Here is a 9,915-nt window from a genome sequence, read left to right as displayed (position 1 = left end):
TATGGAGGGATGTTTTTATATTATTTTTTTATCTTGAATTTTATTTCGTTTTATATATTCAATTGTATTTTTAATTTTATTTTTATTTTTATAATAAATATAAATGTTAAATATTATAATAAATATAATATTACACTAATCCGAACAATTTAATCATTAAAATATTGAATAACATAAGAAAATTAACACTATAATAAATATAAATATTACAACATAAAAAAACATATATGATTACAAATATTTATAAATATTAAAGGGTAAACGGTTTTTTTAATCCCGTAACTGGACTCTCTTATCATTTTAGTCTCGTAAGTGGAGTATGTCGCAAACTAGTCCTATAAGTGAAAAAATTTCGATGTTTTAGTCCTCCGGCGCCGGAGATGCCCGCATGGCTCGCCAGAGGTTACGTGTCCGTCAGATGTCACTGACCTGGCGGACACGTGGATTTTTTTTATTTTGTTTCATTTTTTTTTATTTTTTTTAAAACTTATTTTTAATTTGTTTTTAATTTTATTTGTAATTTTTTATTTTTTTATTTGGTCCAATTAAAAAAATTAAAAATTAAAAAAAATGAAAAAAAATAAATCTACGTGTCCGCCAGGTGTCGCTGACCTAGCGGGACACTTGGCGGACACGTCACCTCCGACGAGCCACGAGGGCGTCTCCGGCGCCGGAGGACTAAAAAAGCGAAAATTTTTCACTTATGGGACTAGTTTGCGACAGGCTCCACTTACGGGACTAAAATGATAAAGGGATCCAGTTATTGGACTAAAAAAATAGTTTACCCAATATTAAAATATACAGTAGTAATTATCAAATATTTGTAAATAATATTATTTATTACTCCATCCGTCTCAAATAAGGTGCAATATTTGTTTTGGGCACGGGTTTTTAGGTGAGTAGTATTAAATAGGATAATTTAGATGTGATGGAGATAGAAATGTATATTTTATTTTTTTATTTGGGTGATGTGACGTGACAAAGTGTGAGGTAGAGATTAAATATAACTAATTATTTTCTATTTTAAAAATATTGCAGAGTGTTTGAGACATACCAAAAAGAAAATATTGCAGGGTGTTTGGAATATACCAAAAAGAAAATGTTGTATGGTGTTTGAGACGGAGGGAGCATTATTTAAAATATCAATATTGTATAATTTAAATTTATAAAAGTATATTTTTGGATTAACAGGTAAATAATCAAAAGCCGAATAAGTTTGTGTAATTATTTTAAATAAATTAAAGAAAAAAATAAAATAAATTAAAGTGTGTTTAAAATTTAGAGAAAAATTTATATTACCTCCATCCGATTCTAAATGTCTAATTTATTTTTTGGGTGTTAATATTTGAATATTAATTATTATATTAAAATGTAGTACAAAGTATAAAAAATTACAAAAATACTTATATTAGTGTCTTATAATACTAATAGAAGAATATTTATACAAATATAAAAATATTTTTAATGTTAAATACAATGGCGAAAAATATAAATTTGACCCTTAGCATTAAAATTTAGAAAAAAAAAAAAAAATAGGATAATTAGTTGGTGATTATTTGAAGTCGATGCCCCATGGTCAGAACATTTTAACGTTCTTTCCCTCAACATACTCAGCTACCAATCGAATTTTTCCGAAGGCGCGATCTTAATCACCTTGAAGATCAATAGGGAAACATTGAACATGGAATGCTTAACTCTTATAAACCAATCTTTATACCATTTTTGCATACGTTCTTTTGTGTTGAAAAATTGATGAAGTTTTACCTCATACTAATCCTTATTTTTGTTCGACAGTTATGCAGGGATGGCCCAAGAACTAAAATTCTAATTTTATAATTTTATTTTGTGGATAAACTGTTTTTTTAGTCCGTAACTGGACCCCTTTATTATTTTAGTCCCGTAAGTGGAGTCTGTCGCAAACTAGTCCCATAAGTGAAAATTTTTTGCTGTTTTAGTCCTCCGACGCCGGAGACGCCCGCGTGGCTCGCCGGAGGTGACGTGTCCGCCAGGTCAGCGACACCTGGCAGACACGTGGAGTTTTTTTTGTTTTTTCATTTTTTTAAATTTTTTTAAAAACTTATTTTTAATTTTATTTGCATTTTTTTATTTTTTATTTAAAAAATATTAAAAAAAGAAATGAAAAAATAAATAAATCCACATGTCCGCCAGGTGTCGCTGACCTGGCGGGACACCTGGCGGACACGTCACCTCCGGCGAGCCACACGGACATCTCCGGCGCCAGAGGATTAAAACAACGAAAAATTTTCACTTATGAGACTAATTTGCGATAGGCTTCACTTACGGGACTAAAATGATAAAGGGGTCCAGTTACGAAACCAAAAAAGCAATTTACCCTTATTTTATTTATAAAAATTATAATTATTTTTATCATAATTTTATTTATTATTTAATATATAATATATTTGTTTATTAAAAATTTAATAATTATTTTTATATATAATTCGATACTTTTATGACCAAAATTTATATGTTTTAATAATAAATGTTTTACATTTATTTTTATTTTAATATTTATATATATATAATTATTTTAAATAAAACATTTTTATTTTATTTATAATAATTTAATTATTTGTAATATTTTTATATTTAAAATTTATTTTTTTTTAAAATTATAATCTATAATAAAAGTTTTTTTAAAAAAAATTAAAATATTAAATAAAATAAAAAATTATAAAACTATACTATTTTTCATATAAATTTATAAAAATATTTATAAGAATATAATAATTGTAAACAAATTCTGAAATATATTATTGGTTTATTATTCCAACGAATTTGTTTTCGATACAATTCTCAATATATATTTTACCATCTACCAAAGAAAACAATTTAATTGCTATGTGACAATCATGACGAAATTGTCGATGGGGGTGTGGGCGCGCATGGTGCTGCAAAGGACGAGCTGCTCTTATGCCATGATGCTCTATTCTCGATCAGCGACGATGAAGGATTAACTAAAATATGGTTTCAGCGACGATATTTGGAGGGATGACCAGCGACGACAAGGCAAATGTAGCAGCCAACAGTACCATTTGCTCTACTACTCCAATCCTCTTTCTTTGTTATTGTTATGTCTCTCAAAAAAGAAGAATGAAAAAAACCAATGCAATAGAAAGAAACGAGTGAAATATTTTATTGATAACGAATCCAATAATAACAATTTCTCCAACAATTATTTTTTAAATAATTTTACAATTCTATATTTTTGAACTATGTAAATATATATATTTATTATTAAAATCTAGCCAAATATATAATATATGAAATGCCAACAAACCCTAGTCTATATATATTATTCCAACAAAGTTTAATTTTATCCAAAATAATTTTTTTAAATAATAATTTTACAAATTATCCAAAAAATAATAAACATATTTAAAAAATAAAACAATTATAAAAAATTATAATTACGGGATAATGTCTCGTCAAATATATATATATATGATATATGATTTGAAATAAAAAAAATTATTTTATTTATAATAATTTAATTATTGTAATAGTTTATATTATTTTTTTTCCTATTTAACATTTATTTTTTATTGTAATTATAATTTATAACAATTTTTTATTTTAATATCATTAAGATATAAAATAAAATAAAATTATAAAAATATACTATTTTTTATATAAATTTATAATATATATTTATAAAATTATAATGATTGTAAAAAAAAATTGAAAATATTATGGTTTGTTTTTTCATCAAATCTGTTATCGACATAATTTTCAATACATATAATATATATTTTATCATCTTATAAAAAATTAACATCGAAAATAAAATATTATTTTTATATTATTTATATAATTCTTCGTCCTTTTAGAAACCAAAACACTAAACAAATAAACCCTATGTTTTATATCAATAAATTAGATTGTTTTTATAAAGAAATTGATGGATTATTTAATTTCAAAAATTGACTATTTAGTTTGATTTATAAAAAGTATCTATAACATTTTTGCAATATCTAGAATGTACATATTCTTTTTTTCTAATTATGATTTTGATTAATTCTCTTTATTTTTCTATATATGTATATTTATTTAGTGAGATTTATTTAGAATATTGTAATTTTTTTTAAGTATATACTCAATAATAATATTTTGACTTTCTTACGAAATAACAAATAACTTTAAATTTTGAATTGAAATATTATATAATATTTTTTTCCGTACATTACGATCGAAACGGATTCTATGAAAAATAAATATTTTATTTTAAAAGTGAAAAAATTTAAAAAGATAATTGAGATAATTTTTTGAAAATTTAATTATTAATTAAAGAATAAAAGAAAATATACAATAAAAGTATTCTCGATTATAATAAAATAAGTATTGAATAAAAAATAATAATTAAATATTAAAAAAATTTAATTTTACCAAAATTAGTAACAGAGATAATTTAAAGGACAAATGAAAAAAAAAAAAAAAAGGTAAAAATAAATTGATGAAAATATGGAGTATTATTTTAATGGGTGCAGTTGTATTCATTCATTGTTATTAGCAATCGTTTTTCTTTTTTTTTTTTGTGATAAATAAATATTATTTATTCTTTAACTTAAAAGTTCATATTTGATTTTGGATATAAGTAAATATTTTTTTATGTGAGATATGAATCATATTATTAATATAAAAAATACTATTATGTATTGAATTATTAATTTTGTCAGTGAATATAGTACATATACTATTATATGAATTTATGTATATATATACCCTTTGTCTGCCTTTAAAAGTTATATTTACCTTTTGTGTCATTGCACTTAATATTAAAAATATTCTTATATTTGTATAATTTTTTTGTATTCACTAATGGAAGTACTTTCGCAATTTTTTTTTAATTTGTACTACGTTTTGATATAATAATTAATATTTAAATATCAACACACAAAAAGTAAATAAAACCCTTAGAGCCGGACGAAAGGTAGTATTATATTTTATCGGTAATTGTTGGACATAGGTCCAAAAGTACCTGATCGTAAATGAGGCTCAAAGAAAAAAATGGAGTTAGAGTTCATTGGCCACAAAGTCGCTCAACAGCAATGGAGCTTCAAGCCTCGGAGCCAAAATTGTTGCCTCCATAGAGTCGAAGACAACAACTTCCATTGGATTGTGGTGTTTCACAGAGCCGAAAGCAACAACCTCCATGGATTTTGGGGCAGAAACTCCTTGGACTATGGTGCCTCAACCCTAGAATAATCCTTTCATAAGGTTAGAAATTGTTGCCTCCATTGGATTAAAAATAGCTAACTCCATTGGACCGTAGTACTTCCACAAAAATAGATGAAAGTTGCCTCCACAAGATAGAAAGCAACAACTTCCACAGATTATGAGATAACTACCTCCATTGGCCCCGAGTTAATAATTTCGTACTAAACATTAGTAGAGAGCCTATGCACTTTCATACTTTATTCAAAAAGCTCCATGGAACAAACCAACAAGAGGAAAACCGAAGATTCCATTTAACTCGAGGTTGTTGGAGACATATTCCCGTGGACAGGCTAGGAGTACGATGGAAACAAGTTGGAGTAAGTGGCAGATCTGGTCCAGAGGCAATGGAAGAAGTTCAGGGCAAGTGGAACCCGGTCCAGAGGCAATAGAAGCGGTTGGGAGCTGATGGAAGGAAGATACCGTGTGGTTAGAAGCTGATGGAAGGAGGGTACCAGGGAACTAATGGAAATAGGTTACCAGACAGCTGGAGATAGTGGATGGAGGTTACAAGGCAGTTGGAGATGATGAAAGGAGATTATCAGACGGTTGAGAGTGGTGGAGGAATAATTAGAACTGTCTCTTTTTAGTGGGAATAGGCGGTTATTATATCTTAGGATTAAAACTAGGAAAAAGCACACCACACACACGCACAAGAAGATGAACTCGTATATTTCTCTGTTTCTTTTTCATGTTTTAGTTTCTATTTATGCATTTTAATTCGAATTACATGTCTTTATGTTTCTAGCATATTTTTATCCGATTTCCAGTAGATTTATCAGAGTTTTAGTATATGTTAGTTTAAATTCATCGAAATCGGTCGTTTAGACTCGAAGCCTTGTTTAAAATCGAAGCCGTGCAGGCTCCATCGCAGGAGCCGCCTCTAATCCGACGACAGACAGACTCTAATTCGGAACCCACATTGACGAATCGACGAACTATTTTGAAACCTCCAAATTTTAGGTTCCATCAATAATATTCATTGAAAATTATATCACAAAAAATATTGGGTAAACACGTCCATTGATGATTAGTGTTTTCAACTTATATATGTATAAACATCGGTATGATCATGTGCTAAATGAATGTTCAGTATATGTGCTGAAAGACATTAATATTTAAGCTTTCAGCATGGTGCTTATAAACATACCATTCCTAATATTCTTTCATTTTGAATGTTTTATATGCTTATAAACATACCATTCCTAATATTCTTTCATTCAAAATATTTATGTTTTCTTTTGATGATTCGTTTCATTAAATTATATATTTATAAACATGCCATTTCTAATATTCTATTATTAAAAAAGAAATGAAAATTATGGTTTGAATAATAAATTGAAAAGAAAAAATTGCAAAACATATATGAAGTCCTATATATATAAAGAACTAGTTAAAATCCAAAAAACTACACACTTTATAAACTAATAGGAAAAATCATTTTAAAAATAGTTTCCTCTCACATTTGGATTAAAAAAAAAAAAAAACTATCAACAAAAGGATTTGAAATTTTAAAATTTTTCTATTAAATTATCGGATTTTTATAAATACTAAAATATGTAAAGGTCAATAATAATTATATAAAAAAATTTGTTCAAAATAGAAGACGAAAATTTAATTATTATTATGCACAAATAATAATAATAATAATAATAATAATAATAATAATAATAATAATAATAATAATAATAGGAAGTTAGGACACGAAGTCGGGCTGAAAAGTAGAAAATATGCACTCAGGTCAGTTGGTCCGCAGTCGGATAAGCAGGTCGCTTGGTCCTCGGTCGGATAGGCAAGTCGGAAGGTCCGCGGTCGGATAGGCAGGTCGGAAAGTCCGTGGTCGGATAGGCAGGTCGGAAGGTCCGCGGCCGGATAGCCAGGTCGGAAAGTCCGTGGTCGGATAGGCAGGTCGGATGGTCTGCAGTCGGATAGGCAGGTCGGAAAGTCCGTAGTCGGAAAGTCCGTGGTCGGATAGGCAGGTCGGATGGTCTGCAGTCGGATAGGATGGTTTGCAGTCGGTTGGTTCGCAGTCTGTTGGTCCACCATTGTTTGAGTCGGCCAATACGGAGTTTGGACCAAGCGAAAAAGTCTGTTAATTAGTCGCTTAAATTAAGTGAACCGTAGTTCAGTCGCTTGGTTGGGGTGACCATTGAATCGTCTGGAAAGACCAGAGGGTGGTTGCTTGATGGGGCAACCAAGGAATCGTTTGGTCTAGCGATCAGTTAGTCTCTGGATTGGTCAGTTGGGTTATGCGGTTGGCAAGACGGTTGTCGTAACCGACCAGACGACGTTTCAAAACATTTCGTTGTGGGCGGTTGACAGCAGTTGCTGGCGACGGTTCCGAAACGTCTCTTCTGAGGAATATTTAAGAATTGGGGTCAGCAACTGACAGATCATCTTCAATCAACATCAAATTCAAGAGAATTGCTTTTGGGGATCACCACTTTATTTTTCCGGTCTGTAGTTTTATTTTTCAGTTTTTATTTATGTATCTTATGGTGTTTAGAGATTTCTAATCTCAGTCACTAATTATATCAAATTCGAAGATAATTTTCTATTTTTGGATTTTACTTTTTATTGTTGAAAAAATACATAAACAATTATATATTTCATTTGTCTCACTCTAAATGTTATATTTAATTTTTGTTTTATTGTACTTTAACATTAAAAATATTTTTATATTTGTAAAATTTTTTGTACAAATATTATTATATTAGTATTATAAGATATTAATATAAAATATTTTTGTCATTTTCCCTCAATTTGTACGATGTTTTAATATAATAATTAATATTCAAATATCAACATACAAAAAGTAAATATGACCTTTAGAACCGGACGAAGAAAATATTAATATATAAATAATATTATTAATTTAAAGCAAACCTGTTCAATATTTAAAAACTATATAATTTTTTTATATATTATCCAAATATATATATATATAGTTGGATATAATATACTCCCTCCGTCCACGGGTATAAAGTAGAATGTAAAAGACTAAAATGACTTTACTTTTTTAAGGATTTTAAAAAGTTGATTAGAGTAATAATTATGAGTAGTTTGGAAAAATAGAAATAATTTTGTTATAAAGTGGGGACCACGGTTACTAAATAAGGAAATAAGACAATTATTTTGAAATGGACGAAAAATGAAAAAATAAGACAACTCTTTTGGGTCGGAGGGAGTAGATAATATAGAAAAATAAGGAAATAAGACAATTATTTTGAAATTGACGAAAAATGAAAAAACAAGACAACTCTTTTGGGTCGGAGGGAATAGATAATATAGAAAAATATCGAAAAGTATATAACTATAAATTTAAAGAAAAAATCATTTTTATTTATAAGCTGTATATCACATTAATTTCATGCTATAACGAATAAATTGAATTCACATTGTTCAATTATGTTATTCAACATTAATTAAATTATAATTTAAAATAATATTGAATTATTTTTATATGAAATTAGTAAAACTAAAATAAAATCAAAATAGACCAAAAAAAATCAAAATCCAAACCAAAACAAGAAGAAGAAAAAAAAATCACAATAAAATGTCCAATATTCTTTAATTATTCGTGTTAAATTTTAGAATTCGGCATAATAAAAAAGTAAATTATAAAATTAATAAGTGAAAAAAATAACAAAATTACAACTTCAATATAAAAACCGTACAAAAAATATATATATATATATATACTTCCTTTTCCTTTGTCACAATTCAAAAGCATCCTTAGGAGTTTTGAAATAGATTACAAAAATAATATTAATATTTTATTAATTAGTAAAAATGTGTAAGAATTTTTGATATTTTTTTCATTTAATTTTATATATAAAATAATTATATATATATATATAATGATATGCTTGTAATTTAAGTAAAAATTAAAAGTATGTTGGTATTAGCGTATGATTACTCTTTTTAAAATATAAAATTGATACTTTAAAACGAAACTGACGAAAATGGTAAAATAAATATTTGAATTGAGATGATCTTGTACGTGTGCGTGTATGTACGAAGATGATAGATCTTATATTTAGTGCAATATATAATATAGAGAAATGTAAGAGAATGAATGTGTATTTGTATTTTATTTTACTATTTAATTTTTATAATTTTTTAAAAATATTTTGTTCCGATTTTATAAAATTCATATCAAAATTATTATTATTAAAAATTACTATTAAATATGATAATATTTATTCATAAAATTTTATTTCATTGAAATTCTTTTTTTATTCATTGTTACCTTGTAAATTCATTCTCTCTAGATAAAAAATTTGTTATATTTTTTTTTTTTACATTTTTCAGAATAAATTCTTTATTAGAGTATCTGTTATAGTTATTACTTTGTCCTATTATATCTTTTATCTCTTTCATCCACATCATATTTATCTCAACACCCGTTATAGTAAATTGCTTCAACACATTAGAACATCTCTTACAATCACTTCTCTTGTTACTTTTATGATTACATTTTCAGTTGTTATCTTTCTCATTACCTTTTAAAAAGAAATACAATTATTCACAATTTATTACATCTCTCAAGAATTGGTTACCTTCAACAAATTTTTTTTAAAGAAAGTAATTAAATATTATTTAAAAAAAATTAAAATTATCAATTTAACAATGATCTAATATCTATATTGATTTATTCCAATAAATTTAATTTTTAAA

This window comes from Andrographis paniculata, unplaced genomic scaffold (genome assembly GCF_009805555.1).
Source record: "Andrographis paniculata isolate CXL003 unplaced genomic scaffold, ASM980555v1 Contig43END, whole genome shotgun sequence".
Lineage (NCBI taxonomy): Eukaryota > Viridiplantae > Streptophyta > Magnoliopsida > Lamiales > Acanthaceae > Andrographis > Andrographis paniculata.
Note: the sequence above shows the minus strand (reverse complement) of the source record.